Genomic DNA, 15,569 nt, shown 5'->3' with positions numbered 1-15,569 from the left:
ATAAATAAAGGACAAAAATTCAGTTTATTTCTGTGCGTGTAAAAACTGGTTGTTGAGCTTTTAAATCAAGATGAGCACAATGATAATTAATGCAACTTCTGTCACATCTCTCTCTCTCTCTCTGAAAAAAAAAACAAAACCCAAACTAAAACCCAACATGCACATACGCTCGCACAAACACACACACACATATGCACATCTAGTAAAGACGATAGAAGTAACTAAGAAGAGTTCATCTCAACCACATGTCAAGGACACAAAAGCTCAAAAGCTAGCAGTACATATCATCCATATGTGATCAATAAATGAAGCGTATAGAGGAAGAAAAAGTAATATATATGAAATTTAAAATATATGAAATTTAGTCAAACTGAGTCCAGATATTCCTAAAAGGGATCCCGAGATTCTTCCCATTTCTGTTCACATTTTAAATGATTAGATTGCAGCTTCTCCATGTGAATAACTGAAACAAGTTCATGCAACCACTCTCTGAAGCACGGTGGAGTTGGTGTCTTCTTCAAGATTCAAGATTCAAGATTGTCTTTGTAGTCACTGAGCATAACATGTCAATGAAATTTGCATTGCAACCCCCATGTTAGAAACAATAAGAAAAATAATAAAATAAAATAAAGATACTAGAATAAAATATAAATATAAAACATGCAGATAAAAATTTACATAAAAGCAATAAAAAATATACCAGAAATGAAATATACTAAGACAATAAGAATATACTAAAATCATAAACAATAAAATATGCGAACAGCTGCTGAAATATACTAAAATGTATATACTGAGTGCAAAATGGCTGATCATTTAGTTAAGCGTGTGTGTACTTAAATGTTAAGTACACAGATGGTGCAGGTGGAGGTAGAGGTGGAGGTGTAAAGTGCGGTGTGCAGTGGCTCATAGTGAGGGGCTGCTGGGGGTGATAGCTCTGACAGCTCTGGGGAAGAAGCTGTCCCTCAGTCTGTTAGTGGTGGTGCGGATGTTCCTGTACCGCTTTCCTGATGGAAACGGTACAAATAGTCTGTGGCCCGGATGGCTGGGGTCCGTGGCGATGGATCTCGCCCTCTTCCTGACCCGGCCTTCATATATAGAGTCTAGGTCAGAAAGGGGGCGGCCCACGATGCCCTGTGCAGTTTTTACCACCCGTGCCAGTTGTTTCCTCTCCTGTGCCATGCAGCTGCCATACCACACTGTCACACTAAGACAGAGGATGCTTTCAATTGTGGCCGTGTAAAAGCTGACGAGCAACCGAGAGGAGAGTCCAGCCCGTTTCAGTTTCCTGAGGAAGAAGAGCCTTTGTTGTGCCTTCTTCACCAGGCGGGAGGTGTTCATGGACCAGGAGAGATCAGATGTGATGTGGAGGCCCAGGAACATGATGTTGTCCACACGCTCCACCACTTCTCCGTCCATGAGGAGGGGGGTGTGATCCGTCTTTCTGGACCTCCTGAAATCCACAATGACCTCCTTGGTCTTCCCTGTGTTCAGCACCAGGTTGTTGGCTGAAAACCACTGGGTGAGCTGGTGTATCTCTTCTCTGTAGTGGGTCTCGTTGTTATCTGAAATTAGACCCACTACTGTAGTGTCGTCTGCAAACTTCACGACTGTGTTGGTGGGGTGGATGGCAGCACAGTTGTGAGTAAACAGTAGCAAATGTGTTGTCCAGCAACGCAAAGGTAAAGGCACGGTCGTGGCAAAATGCTTTATGTATCGAAATACTGTGGACTTTGCAGATATTGTTAATTTGAGTATTAATCTTTAGTGAATTTCTGACAACAAAACTACGTTTTATTGATTAAGTAGAAGAGGTACGATTTGTGAAAAGGAGGTGAGCCATATGGCTTTATTAAGCAATACATTCCAAACAATTTGAGCAAAAGTTTAGGATTTCTTTAGATTTTGATACATAAATATGTAATATAATCCTGAACCTTAACTGGGCAGTCCTATAAAAATGTTCACTGTTCACTTCGGGGAGCCAGCAATTGTATCAGGGTGGCTGCCCTGTCACCACCCCCCTTGGCGGTACCCCTGACTATACTAAATAATTAAACACATAAAGCACACTAAGCTCTGCATTGACCGGAACTGCTTCTCTTTGGTGAGATGTCTGATGTCAGATAGTGGTGATGATGTGATGTTGATGCTACTCTCAGCTGGTTTTCCAGGTTTGCGTCCGTCAGTCTTGCGTGGAACTGAGTGTTTGCAACTGCTAATAGGTTGTTGCCTTACAGCTCAATGATTTCATGTTGTAGGTTGTCAGACACATCAGCTAGTTCCACATTAAACAGCAGCAAGTATGTTCACTTGTTGTCCTGAAACCTCTCTCACACTCAGCAGGATATTCAGATGTCATAGCAGCTTTTGTTCTTGCAGGGTAGAAAAATGCAGTGTTTCCTCTTTCCAGGTTTCAACTTTTTAACTATTAGCTCGCTCACCACAGAACTGGCCTCTCTAATGCTGTCTCTGTCAGAGTGTGGTCTTGTGAAAGCTGATTGTTGGGCATCCAAACTCCACCAAAGACCATTAAGTTTATCAAGCACATTTGTCCTTGTAGCTCATCCAGTTCAGCATGTTTCAAGCTGTAACAGCTCTTGGCCTTTTTCATCACTGTGAACTCGTCCCCACAACCTAACTTGATGACACACTGATTTGCCTTTTGCTCCAACAAGAAACCAAAAGTTTGTCCATTTCTCTTTAGGAAAGTGCGAAACTCCACATCTACCTTCATTTTGTTGGGAGGCGCCATGATGCTTGATATAATATCATCTCCTCTGTGTGTCTTGGATTCCAGGACCACTCATAAAAATGTCCTACTATTAGTCTATTATTAATCTTATTTTCTGGATTGCTGAAAAAAGTAATTGCTTTTTTGTATTCAAGAATTTCCTCATGGGTCTAGTATAGAGGTTCCATTCCCCTGCAGTATGTAAATCATTGGCGTGCAGCGTCACTAGCATGCTGATGTGCCAGCTGGTATACACTTCATGTCAAGATGGCTTCTTATCCAAATTGCCAAAGGTTTTAAAGCTGTATTAAATAACAAAGGGGACAGGCAATCCCCCTGTACTACACCTCGATATAGACCACATGGCTCTGATGAGGTATGATTTGTTATGACTGAAGATTAAGGAGAGCGATAAATCATTTCAATCCAATCCACAAAAATCTCCCCAGTTCCAAACCTCAGCGTTTAAAATAAATGATGCCATTCGATCGTGTCAAAAGCTTTCTGGACATCCAATGTCATGAGTATCATGGCTGTGTTTTTACCCCATTCAGAATACAATGTTTTCAACAGGTGATGCACATTATAAAAGGAAAGCCTGCCTGAGATAAAACCAGCTTGATCTGGGTGGAAAATTGTTGCTATATGTTTACTTAATCTGCTGGCCTTAATACTTTTGATAAAACTTTGTGATCAGAATAGAGCAACGTGTAGAGCATTTCTCACTGTGTCTACTTTCCTTGTCCTCATAACCTGGCCTCAGTCACCAGGTGTGTTCGTTGGATTGTTTAGGAAAGTTTCAAAAGTCAGGCAGCAATCTGTCAGGCAGTTTGTGTGAAGCATACTGGCACCAACCGAGCTCCAGCTGACATGGGCAAGCAAGTATTGAAAAGCACTCCATGTATCTTACCTTAGGCCCCCGTGCCTTTAGGTATTTTTTTGACTCAGCCTGTCCAAATGACCAATGTCATCAGGCTAACTTGGACTCTGAGGGAACAGTAGATGATCATTGATCATGCTGGGCAATATTCATCCTTTCATGATAAATGAGGCAGGTTCACTGTTGTCCTTGCTCATACAAGTCGCAACTCCAGCTTACTTGTTGTGGTTTTGTCAATGACTAATGTGCACAGCATTCAGGTAGGTTTGTCATGTGTCTGCATCAGCACCTTTTGGTTACTAAACCTTTGCATCGATGCAACTCTGCTTTACATTAAGGCTGATACTGATCTTTATTTTTTTCTAATAAATAAAAGTTGTTATTGACTACTATTATTACTATACTGTAATAACAGTAGAGGCATTTACCCCCCGTGTACTATACAGACACCGATTGTCCTCTTGGAGTTATGTAATCATATTTGTTTTCCCAACAAATCATGTCAGTGAGCTGGATTTGCTCTTACATTAGTGCAACATAAGCTTTGAAGGGAAGATAATCTTCAGCAGCTGGCCTTGTGCTACTGTTGGCTCTGTGATTTTTAACAGGGCTGATTCAGTCTGCAGCAACCCAGTATGTAGATGATGACTGTGAACCTGCAGTATTAATCACTTCAGGGAAGCCCTGTTGGCTTAGCCGAATAAACTGTAAGGAGAATATAAGTTGCTTAGTGACATGTCTGGAGTTGACCTTTTGTCAGCATGAGGTTGTCACCATATGCTTCTGACACAGACGGATCAGGTTGTATGGGGCCTAAAAAGGCCGCTGACTTAAAATATGGGTCAATCTATTTTGGAACAGGAAGACTTGGGCCCTGATCATAAATTTAGACAAGAATCCCTGACGCACATTCTTCTTTGTGATGAAACTGGTATGATGAAGATCCCAACACCAACTATGTTACCAAAGCTGTGGCCCTGGGACACTACAGACAGCTGTTATTTAACAAACAACTTTAAACTTGTTTTCTTTTTATTTTCATGCCATAAAATGCCAAAATGTGTTGCAGCTGAGGCTCAGGAGGTAGAGCGGGTAGGCAGCTGATCACAGGGTCAGCTGTTCAATATGTGTTAGAGTGCACTCGAGCAAGACAGTGAACTCCAAATTACTCCCAAATGTCAGGCCAGGACCTTGCATGGCTGCCGTTAGTGCGTGACTGTGTGTCAGTGAATGAGTGAGTGGACTCTACTCTTACATTTATTTTCAGGGGCACTAAACACTTGATTCCACTATTTCTTTTTAAGGTTTTGAAATTAGAAGTGGGCTTTAAGAATTTCATCTAATCTGAATCCAGTAACTAATCCTCTTATTTAATCTGAATCCTGTTTCACTTTTGAAGCAGTTTCTGTTCAGTGTTCATCTTTTGAAAGTCACTAAAATCACACACCTTATTTTCCTGAAGGTACTTGCTCCTAAATCCTGAAGCTCCTTATTCAGAACTACAAGATAATCCGCTTCACTGATTCATATGATATGGATGACATTCTGACCCCTGAAACAGTCGTGATGCATTCAAAATGCGTTCAAAACTGTACAGAAGCTGGTTTCCGGGGACATCCGTAGTCAGAACTCAGATGTCGTTCACGCTGCTGCACCCAAATATTTTTTCACATTTGCACTCTCTAATTTTCACTTGGGTATGCGAGCGAGGTGTGGACACTGCAGAGCTTTGCATGGATGTCAGTACAAAACTTGACAGCACTCTATCCAGTGGTTGTTGAGATTTTCAGTCTGGACTGGTCGACCTGCCTGACAACAGACGCCAGTTTTCTCTACCTGGAAGTTAAATGTAAAAAAAAACTGTCTCTATAGATCAGGACTTGTCGCTGCCTCCTCCTGCTCCCAACAGCAGCTGTAGCCAAATCACAAAGTCATGAAAGTACTTCACTTAGCTTAAGTTCAACTATAAATCAGCGCTGGACTGCAGCTTGTCTCAACCGCTGCTATCCAGCCGCTGCTTACCTACGATTTATATTCCCTGCGGATAAGCTGTAGTTTCAGTTTAGGAGCAGTGGATAATATGGATTGTGGATTGTTAATGGATAGGAATAATAAATTAATCTGGGTGTGATCTGAAGTGATCCTCAGCCAGACTCAGCATCTGTCCTCTCCCCACCCCTGCCTGTGTATCTTTATTTTCAGCCCCAGCCCTGGCTCTGTGAGCCGTTGCCAACATTCTGCCTGTCTTTCAGTGCCTATGTGTGTTTGCCTCGTCCAGCCTCCCTGTCTGTTGACAGCTGCTGAAAGACCTTGCCCTGGTAAACTGCCTTTTAACTCGTATCTGCTGTGCATCACTGTCCGCAGTGGAGTCCAACTTCCAATGTGAGCTGCCTGGTTCGTGACAAGTTTAATGAGTTAAAGTAATCTGTATCCTATCTTGGACTTAGGCCCATCTTTCATCTTGAATAATTCAGAAGGTGCAGTGAAGTGTCTCCTAACAGGTTCGCTCTGCTATGAGCTGATTCTCTTTTCTAGAAACAACCACAATTATTAAGATGAACTTACATGATTAATTGAATTATTACATGTAAACCTGACATTGCTGGATAATCATACCAGAACAAAACATACTTCCTTTTCACTCATTCAGAGCGAAGTTCAAGCGAGGACTTTAAACTAAATGCTGGTGTGTTTTGGTGATGGTCCTTTTCCCATCGAGGTGGTCTGATGGATGACCATCCAGAAAAAGTTTTTATCCAAAACCCCAAATAAACAGATACTATGGAGGTTTGAATGTAAAAAAAAAAAGAAAGAAAAAAAAATCAGTTACATTTGCCAGCAGTTTTTAAGAAAATTATATCGACTCTTTGCCAGGTGGTCGCATCCCATCATAGTTTGATGGCACAGAGGAAGTTTTTAACTTCTCCAAACTAATTTGGCAAATTTTTGAGGTCTGATATCCTGTAGTGTGACAGATTGTCACTCTATGGCAGGTCTGGTCTGGTCATTGATTATGGGCAGGTCTTTAATCATCTTTCTGCAAGTAAAAATGCAAGTTCATGTAGGCTTTCACAATGAAATGCAGAATGACACAAAGGCAATCCTTTGAAGTACAGACTGACCAATTTTCCAGTCACAGAAACCACATGCACCCATTGCAGCCATTTAACTTAAGCCATCTAAAGCATACTTTTATTAATGTTTAGGTAGCTAGCATTAGCAGCATAGCTAGCAAGCTAGTAATAACTTTTCCTTGATTTAGGTCACTCGGCAGATTGAAGAATTAGCTCATTACCAAGCTGAATGCATTACTAATGTAACCAAAATAACTGTAAAAATCAATTTCCAACCAACAAAGTAATAGCCAAGATGTACATCCTCATGATTGCCTCGTCACATGACATTGTTTACAAAAACGTAACTTTATTCCGTTGTTTAGCCGGCATGTTCAGGAAGGGAGGGGCAGGTGTGGCCATTTGTTTTTGGGTTTTTTTTTCCTGAGGTGCCGGTGCTAGTGTGACATCTAGTGGCTGAAAGTCTCACCTATAGACCCTTTAAGGTTTGTGATTCAGCTCCGTCTTAGAACAATGGTTTCAAATATGTGTGGGCATTGCCGAGAGAGTGGAATGATAATAAATGGGAAGCTGGGGTCGAAACAATGAATGGGAGCCCTGTCAAACACCAGTTAAACACTGGCGAACAGTGTTTTTTGACTTTGCTACCATTGTGTCTTCAAACACAATGCTGCATTGTGGGAAAATGGACCAGAACATGACATGCAATGTTTAAGTAAACTAAACTACAATGACAGAATACCAAAAAACAAAATCTAAGAATATGCATATTGAAATAAATATTTATATATAGATACAGATGTAGATATAGATATGTGTGTGTATGTACACACAAACACACACACACACACACACATATATATATAAAACAATATTAAAACAAAGCATTAAAGCAAGGCAAGAAAGGAGGAATTAATGGTGCAAGCAGTGACATTAAAACAGCTAGAGGTTACGACCGTATAAGCATACTCTTTTAAATCAGACTTCCACAGAGGGCCACATATTAGTGGACAGCGATATCCCCGTCTGTCATACCAGCTAGATCACCCCTGGAAAAGTCCTGGAAAATGAGTGGGAACCATGTAGTATTCTGATGTAAGAGAGGAAATACACTACCCCCACACTCACACATTAGAGACGTCATGGAAAAGTACTCCACTGTGAGTGCCGTGGCGGAGTGAGCCAGCTGGTTCTCTGTGTTCACCACTGACAGGTATCATGCTGCTGCCATTATAAAGTTATGTTAGCCATTGGTCTCGCATGCTCAAATCTAAATATGGCCAAATAAAAAAAAGGGGTCATATCATGTTGCAGCCCTGTAAAGCCCATTGGGAAAATGTATGTGGCATTGCATGAATGTGTGCAGTATGTGCCAGGTTAGTACAATCATCGTGTCAAATTCTGTATCTGCAGTATATTTATTAATGTGCCAACTACCTTCTCTTTCCACATTAATGTTCATTGTTAGGTGTGTCTGCCAATCTTTGTAGTCGGGAGGGCTGGACAAACGTTTAATTTACTTTTTTAATGTGTGGTGTAAAAGGCAGTGTGTGAGGGTGGGTGGGTGGGTGTGGGTGTACATTAACTAAGAGTGGACATTTCAGTCAATATTTGGCAACAAACAAAACTGCCTCACATCAGACTGTAATTGTGATAAAACACTGGTTTCAGCGTGCAGACACAGTGTCTGTGGTTAATTAAACAGAATAACCACCTCAGCAGTGTGAGGCCCGGCTGCAGTGTGTAGGCAGAAGGTTTTTGCCATCATTTGGCTAAAATTCGATAATAATCTTTTAGCGTATTGAGATGTAAGTGGTCTTAGAGAACACTAGACGACTGTACCTCCTCTTGGCTCTCTTTTCAAGCTTTAGAAAATGGTCATTTCAGAGAGAGGGTGTTCCGATTCAAATGCAAATGAACGTGCACGTCCCTTCAGACGGTGAAAGCCTGATTCAAGTTTCCAATTCCAATGTCTAAGACCTCTTTGCCTACAAGGGTGCACGGTACAAAACACATGTGTGAACATGTCCCAGCTCCACACAGACCTTTGGCTTCATTATGTGCACTTCATGGTGCTCAAATCAGGGAGTGGCAAAAACGCATGATGGCAAACAGTGGGGAATGACGTTTGGTTGGGGACAGCGTGTGGTGCACTAGCCTCTCATTCCACCGCAAGATGCTGTTGCAGCAGCCTCTGAAGCTTGGGGCGCTCAGCCCTGGGGGGGCGTCTTCGGGAAGACCAGTTGCGACGAGAGGGACTGGGATGGTATTGGTGAGGCTCGCGCCGTGGAGAGTATGAGGTTTCGCCGGGCAGCCAACTCCCTCCGCTGCTATTCAAACTTGTGGTGGGAGGGGCTCGGCAGATTGATGCAAGGCAGCAGAGAGAGGTGGAAGGTTTCGCATAGGTTTGCACAGGTTTTGTCTGCTGCAGCTTTAACTGTACTGTAAACAGTAAACATCTTATATGGGCCACAGCTTATAATGTTGCAATACACAGCAACCGAAACGATGAGCACTTTCATAGTCAAGTAGCAGCTGCAAAATACTGAACATTGAAGCTGTAGTGGTTTACTTTATTATATATTGGCAGACATGTTGTTGCACCTCAACAGCACTCACAAATCAAAGGACAAATGACAAACAATCCACGTCTGAGAGGACAATAAATCATTTAAGCACTAATTTAATTTGATCATGATCATTTTCAAGTCATCTAATAGCAAAATGATAGCAGCAAAATCCAACCAGTGCAGTCACAATAAACCTGCCTACAAACACCAGCAGAGCTGCCTTGCTGCAGGTTGGGATGGCCTAACAGCTTGGGTGTTACACACAGCTTTTACACCTTGCTGCTGCCCTCTGCATGCAGACTTTGATCAGTATTGCACTGATGTGAGTTAGGTTAATAATTTGTAATTCAAGAATAAGCGTGTGTTGGCTTTTTTCCTGTGTTAATCTGCTCACAAACTGTTTTAGTCATAAATTATACAGCACATAGGTACAGTATGATGACATGTCAGCACTGAGTTGGTCTTGGCGCTGACTGCAATCCAGCAGCGAAGGCAGCTCAGGTCGCCTCTCTGGACGCAGCACAAGAATGTCATGAGACCGAAGTCATCGTTCACATCATCAGGTGACAAGGTACAAGAGGTACTGGTCCAATTAACCTCAGTTTCATCTTTAGACCTCTATGCCCTTCCAAGTCAGAACAGTGTAGCATGTTTTCCAAAAGTTGTTAGAAATAGGTCAGCTGGTTTTCTGTTTGTTTCTCCACTAGACTAGCTTTTTGTCCAGACAGTCTCATTATCAATGGTCTTGATGTTTGGCCTACATAGCCCTGTAGTCTGGCTGCCATTAGCTGCTCTGCCAGCCTTGTGTAGCAAATAACATATAATTACAATGGCTGCCAGTGGTGGACTGTCCTTTTTTTTGGTACTGGTGGTTCCTTTTTGTTTATCTTTGAGGGAAACCTGAAGCCCATTCCCTGCACTGGCTTTGGCAGCAGAATCCAACAAAAACTACCCCTTTGTGGCGAATTTTTGGGCAACTCAGTGCACATAGCACCAATTAGCTCTGCTTGTTGGATCCCAGTGACAGACAGAGTCAGAGACAGGGCCAGGACTGTTTTGTCTTTTGGTGGCTGCAGGGCTGCCGCTAGATGGCAAAGCGAGTTGCGAGCCAGCTACAGCAGGCTTGCTTCAACTCTGCCAACATGACATTAACATTATAAAATAAGAAGGAATCCATGATATCCTCCGTGTGTAAACAGGAAACTTGTTTGGCTTTCTGACAGACATTTCACAGACCTGTTGAGGCCCCTTGGCAAAGAGAGGAAAAGAAATCATCAGCCAAATCCTCCCCTCCACTGTCCATAATGACTTTATGCAATCGTCCTGTAGAGTGGTTCCCAAAGTAGATACTGTAGCACCCTGGGGTGCCTTTAGGATGGGTCAACGGTGCCTCAAGATTTACCTGGATAACTTCTTGTTTCCAACATTATATATGAGTTATCTGGCTCTGTCATCCCTGATACAGATGAAAAAAAAGAAAAGAAGAAGACAGAAAACCTCCTGTCACGGAAGTCAGACCCGCAGGTTTTGCTCTTTAGTATAATTTAATAATATTAAATCTCAGAGTGTTAAAAACCAATAAGCATCTCATGGTGGCATGACGAAAAAAAAAATGTCCTTTGAAGGGGATCCATGTTCTAAAACAGCCTGGAAACCACTGTTCTAAAGGGGAGGGCTCAATCTAAAGTTATGACTTTGTGTACCTTCAAGTTGGAGTTGGTATGCCGAAGCTTGTAAAACATACAGCATTTATTTAAAGTGTAAGTTAAATAGGTCATTTGCACACACACGGTGTATAAACACACACAGTGTAGCACTGTGTTGGTCAGAGAAAAGCACACAAGCTTTGGTTATGACATGTCAATCAAACTTTTAAAGGACTTTTCCGTGCCAAAGCTTCACATGGAGACATGTACTTATTGTCGGCTAAACTTTAACATGACTTAAAATGTAAAATTTTAAAATGTAAAATCAATTCATAAATAAGAGCAGAAAGTGCTGACACACGCTGATAAACAGCCTGTCAAAACAGCCAGCTCACAGGCTGGAACAGGTTCTGCTTTGACAAAATGTCCCTGGATTGTTTTCTCCTTCCTGGAAACAGTTTATGAGCTTATTAACATCAACAGCATGCCTCCCACACACACACTGCCTGTCCCCCCTTTCACACACACACCCACACACACACTTATCCTCTATGGCCCCTGTACATTATGTCTTATCATGCTGCCTACTCTCCTCTTTCTCATCCACTTTTGATCTCGATTGAAAACGTCAAGTATTCATAAAGATTTAGGAAACGACAACCACAGAGCCAGGAGAATCCAATTGCACTGGACATTGTAATTATGTGACGGAAGGGAATCATTAAAATTCCACTGGTGCTGCGTTCAGGTTTCTTGATGTGGATCTTACTTTGACGTGGAAATGATTTTATCTCGAAGCAAAGTCTAGACATCAGTTGGCATCAGTTATTTTCCTGCTGCTCATGTCGGGGTACACAAATTGTAGGAATTGTTTATCAACCTACTACGTGTTTCCTGGCTTCACTCTCCTCTCCCATCGCCATGATCTCATCATCCAAAAAGGTTTCTTGTCTCTTTTGGCCCATGATTATTCCTGACTAAGCCTTTATTTGTGCTGGATGTATACAAGGGGAATCTGCAAGGCAGGTGCTGTTAATTTCAGCTGTTTTTTTATGCTCAGCCTCTTTTATGAATCGAATGAAACCACATCATTAGAAATTATTGTGAGCTATGTTTTAAGGGATAAGCAGACTCTAAATGCCACACAGGAAAGAGTAGACAGGAGTGAAGTAAAGCAATTTAATGAATGTTCAACAAGCAAGGCACTAATGAGTCCAAACAAGTGCTGTGTTCACTAGAGCTGAGTCCAGAACACTACTGAGCCGGGTTTCCCGGGGGGGCACACAGACGAGGTTCAGACAAGGTGAGATTTGAACACCTGTGCACAAACACAAAAAGAGAGTCAGGGAAGCTGGTCACAAACAGGTAGCGGACTAACAGAACTGGTGGACTGACAATTCGACGAATACTGTATAGGCAGGTGGGTCTTGATTAAAGCATATATGTATATATATTTTGTTTTATTTTATTCAGTTTCAATTCAAATATTTGTATATATGTCATATGTGTGTATAGTATGAAGGGGCTGCAACGTTTGATTGCACAACGGTGTGTTATGAAATGACAATAAATGAACTTTGATATTCGAGGCCAGCTGTAATCGAAGTAGCAAATATCTCCGTTAGGTTGCCAGAGTGGCACTCACAAGAGCATGCATCGTGTTTTTGTTGTGGTTTTAAGTTTCACTGCCATGGAGATGAAATGTTGAATGACTTCTTAGAATTGCCAAGTATGAGATGACCGGTGCCATGTTAATAGGAAAACAGAGAGACGGCCATGTTACAGTATACCTGCAGATCACTTCACATTGTTACTGTGCTGGCTGAGACAGTGCCGAAATGAAGGTGGAGCTTGTTGGAGCTCTGTTGCTATGTACAAACGTGTATATATACTGTATATATGTATAATACAATTGTAACTGTGAGCACCAAGTTCATCCATCTTATTATCTGCTGACAGGACATTCTAGACAAATACTTGGTAGAGGAGGCCAGTTTGCAAATTTCCCTGGTCTGACCAGGACCTCGGCCTGCTTGGATGAGGAAGTGGGACAGACTTTGAAAATTTAACAGATTAGCTCATTAGCCTATGTGCAACCATTTCTCATTTGAACACCATTCAATCACAGAGACAGCTGTGTCCAAAATCTCACACATTGTTATTTACCAGCCACCAGGGCAGTTGTCCAGTTTCACTGATGAAATTGGACATGCTGTTGTCCTCCACCCCGCTGCATGACTGTCCACTCGTAGCCTGATATGAGCTCCACCTTGATGAACCACAATCAAATGACTTGATCTCTCTCCTGAGCCAGATTGTCGCTCAAATTGAAAAAGTTTCTCAGCTTTCCCCTATCATGCCACTGGGCGCCTGTTAATTCTCTGTAGTGCAGCAGAGCGCCAGGCTGCAGCACCAGGTCCCATTCACAATGAACATCAACCTATCACTGTTCCACCTTTTGAGCCTGTACGTGTATGTGGCCCATAATAGTGATTTTCTTCTATTCTGATAATTTTCAGTTATGATTACCTGTATTATTATTATGTAGTGATAACAGTTGTACACAATCGAGTCAATTATTCTTTATTCTTTATTTATTTGTATGTATGCATTTATTTTATTGCAACTAATGCAACTATTATTAGTAATTTATTCTTTTATCTATTTATGTCTGTATCTATTTAGTCATTTTTCATTCATATATATTCACATATATATATATCCAACATGATAATCAATATCACAAATTTTAAGTTGCTTCAGTGTCTGAATGATATCTGTTTGCCCTCGCATTTGAAATAAGCAATACATTTAAGTTCATGAAGTGAGTCACAACAATAAGCATCCATAACATACAAATAACATTTGAGGGTAACATCAGTATAATGTTGATGGAAATATGACTCTAAACTGGTACTTTTTTTGGTACTGGTACGTTTATCACAATATAACATACTGTAGCTTTAAAGCAGCAGTAGCAGATTTTTTTTTTTTGAACAAGTAGTGAACACGACACTGACATCACTTATACGTTGATAAGACGAACTTGTTGCTTGTTGTTGAACAGTTGCTTATTTACACTTTTAGCATCCCATGACATTATAGTTACAGGAAAACAGACAGACTGGAGATAAGGCTGATTCCCTGTGGTATTTAGTTTTGGGTTGTTTTTTTTCAGAATTTGGTCTTTTCTCTTTTTTTCATCTGTAAAAATCAGGATGCTGTTTTTTGATCTCATGACATTTACCAGGGTATAAAAATGCTACATAGACATAAATAGATGTTCTATATAGATGTTTCTGGTAGTTTATATTCTTGTGAATTGCTCTTGTTTTGTTAGTTGTCATTTTGACCTATTTTATGCTGGGTTGTGCATTTTATCTCTATTTATCTTGAAGGCTGGCAGCTGAATGGTAATTTTCCCTGAGAACGGCTCTCCTGTTGCTCTGCCACTACAGAGGAGGCAAGAATTCACACACGTTAGGTTTGTTGAATGTGAAATGGTTTCATTTTTCCCCACCAGTGTGAGAAACCGTCTGAAAATATTTGGCTTGAGGCTGCGTGTGTGTGTGTGTGTGACCAATAGCTGATACTTGGCTTCGCGTGGACCCTACAAAGACGCCTTTGCAGCTTTCTGTAGATCTCGGCAAACTTTGACATCCTCAAGTTCAAAATTAAATCGTTTTATATTGGGAAGTGTGCTCGTCGGCAAACATCAGCACAACACTTTTATTTTTCTGTCTATTTATAACCAAACTCATGCCTGTTTCTTCACTGCAACTTCTGCTTGCTACCTTCTGTCTGGCACATCCCACGTTAGTTACGAAATGCTTGATATACTAAAGCATATGGAAAGAACAAGGGAAGCTCTGTGGAAGTCCCGGGCAAGGGGGCAGTCGTGTACGCCCACACTCACACATGAGCACACACCAACAGAACTGAAGAAAAAAAACAGCGTAGAGAGGGAGATATTTTCTCCATGTATGCGTGTGAGGATCCTGTCTGGCGTGCTGTGAAACACAGCAGGTAGGTGAGATAGAGAGGCGCAGTGAAAGAGGTTTGATTAGAGAGGCTGCAGAAAAGGACAAAGTTTGACAGTGGCTGGGGAAATTAAAGGTATACTATGCAGGACCCCCCCCCCCAAAAAAAAAAAAAAAAAAAAAAAAAACTACCTATGGACTCATACAAAAGTAACACCTCTCATTCATCACTTATGACCCGGCATAAGTGTGTTATACATAAGTGTGCTGCAGAGACCCTGGTCGGGATGCACACAGGTGAGGTCGGGACTAAAAAGGTAGCAACCAGGTGTTAGACTCTAAGCAGTACGCATCCAAGAGGAAAGGACAAAAATGGTGGACACAGAGCCAAAAATGTACGTTTGCAAACAGTAACCGACAATTCCTGCATAGCGTCCCTTCAGAGAGGAAAAAAAGGGAAAAGAATGATGCTTGAGGTAGAGACAGGCAGAGCTGGACAGCAACAGTAATGAGCTGATCACAAGCAGCTGGGGGTGCCAGTGCCACCCTACAGTCATCCTCATGTGGACCAAAGCTAAACAGGGACTGGATCTGCCCCACATTCTGAACACAGCTAATTGGCTGAGGACACAACCACTGACGCACCCAGTAGGCGGCAGTAGGGGTAGCCTCCCTCTCCTTTGTA

The sequence above is a fragment of the Chelmon rostratus genome, chromosome 3, assembly GCF_017976325.1.
Source record: "Chelmon rostratus isolate fCheRos1 chromosome 3, fCheRos1.pri, whole genome shotgun sequence".
Taxonomy (NCBI): domain Eukaryota; kingdom Metazoa; phylum Chordata; class Actinopteri; order Chaetodontiformes; family Chaetodontidae; genus Chelmon; species Chelmon rostratus.
The sequence above is the reverse complement of the archived record's forward strand: the minus strand, read 5'-3'. Positions refer to the sequence as shown.